This window comes from Octopus bimaculoides, chromosome 14 (assembly GCF_001194135.2).
Source record: "Octopus bimaculoides isolate UCB-OBI-ISO-001 chromosome 14, ASM119413v2, whole genome shotgun sequence".
Classification (NCBI taxonomy): Eukaryota; Metazoa; Mollusca; class Cephalopoda; order Octopoda; family Octopodidae; genus Octopus; species Octopus bimaculoides.
The window spans coordinates 41,875,857-41,877,530 of record NC_068994.1 but is presented as its reverse complement, the minus strand read 5'-3'; the positions used below and the strand labels follow the sequence as shown (position 1 = coordinate 41,877,530).

General features: G+C 28.4%; 1 protein-coding gene across 4 annotated transcripts in view; it reads left to right on the top strand.

The window, feature by feature from the left end:
- The window catches only part of LOC106874176 (protocadherin-11 X-linked), a 105,502-nt gene that overhangs the window by 57,230 nt on the left and 46,598 nt on the right, over positions 1-1,674 (top strand). The gene's annotated exons all lie outside the window — the stretch shown is intronic.

Here is a 1,674-nt window from a genome sequence, read left to right as displayed (position 1 = left end):
ATGCATTATGTATGAGTATATATATGCACACACACACATAGAGATATGTACATACATATATATGTCTATATATATGTATATGTCCATATATACATGTGTGTGTGTGTGTGTTTATATATATATATATATATATATATATATTTATGTACACACACATATATATATATATACATCTATATATGTATATATGCGTACACATATACATAAATGCATACATACTCACACAAGTATTTTGAGATTCTGGGTTTAATTATTACCTATTGTTGTAATAAACTTTAGTAATCTTTTCCAAGCCTAGCTGTCTCGCTGTCTCCCATGATTATTTACAAATAATTCACAGAAGAGTTTGAAAATTAATCATCTTTTCAACAGTCTCTATACTAATCCCATTATTTTAATATATAGAAAGTATATATTTCTGCGTTTCAGTGATAAAGTGATTTAATCAACCATCAAATTAACTTTCTGTTTTCTCTTCACCCTCTTTCTATCTCATTTCCCTTTTCTTTTTCCACCCATTTCCTCCTCTTTTCTGTTACACTTTCTCTCTTTCTTTCTTTTTTTTACATCTTTTCCCTCTTCCACTTTTATGTTTTGTTCTTGTTTTTGCTTTTTTTTGTAATTTCTCATAGTTCCTCCAAGAAATATCTTATATCTACTGAGACTACTTTATTCTTTCTCATTGCACAAACATGTGTTCATACATACATACATATATACATACTTAAAAATATATGTATTTATATGTATGTATGTGCATATATATGTATGAATATACATAGGTGTCTATACATATGTTTTTATACACACCACATATGTACATATATATAAATAAATAAATATATATATATATTTATATATATACATGCACACGTGTATTTACACATATATGCATCATGATGATGCATATACACATACATATACGTACATACAAATATTTATACACATATATATATATATACATATATAGATAGATATATATATATATAGATAGAAAGACATACTTACATATACACATACATATATATATATATATGCACACATATGCATACATATGTACACATACATGCACACATGCACACTTTCATACACACACATATACATACTTATGCTTACACATATTTATACTACTATGTATATATACATGTTACATGAGTGTGTGTGTGTGTGTGTGTGTGTATTTGCATACATTTACATGCATGAAATCACCTAATCCTCTCTCTCTCTCTGTTTTCCAGCTTACTCGTACTCTTCTTCACACATTTTCCTCACATTCTCTCTTTCTCTCCTACCCCCCTCTCTCTCTCTTTCTCTCTCATTACACCACTCTCAGCACACTCTACCCTTTCCCTTTTTTTTCACCTCCACTCCATTCCACTACATCTCTTAAACAAACAAACAAACTAACATGCCAAACTTCCCTTCAATGAATGCCATAAAAATCGTTCATTTTAAGAAGCTCAAAGTCAAGAAGCAGAGAGACTTAAGAAGAAACTAACATATTGATTTAGCATGCTATTTTAATGACATACGCTACCTTGAAACCAATACAAGCCATTGTTTAAATCACATCAGTTAGTGGAAAAACCTTCACATCAAATGAAGCTTTAACAAAAACAAAATTAAAAATAAAACACAGAAAACAATATATATATATATATATATATATATATA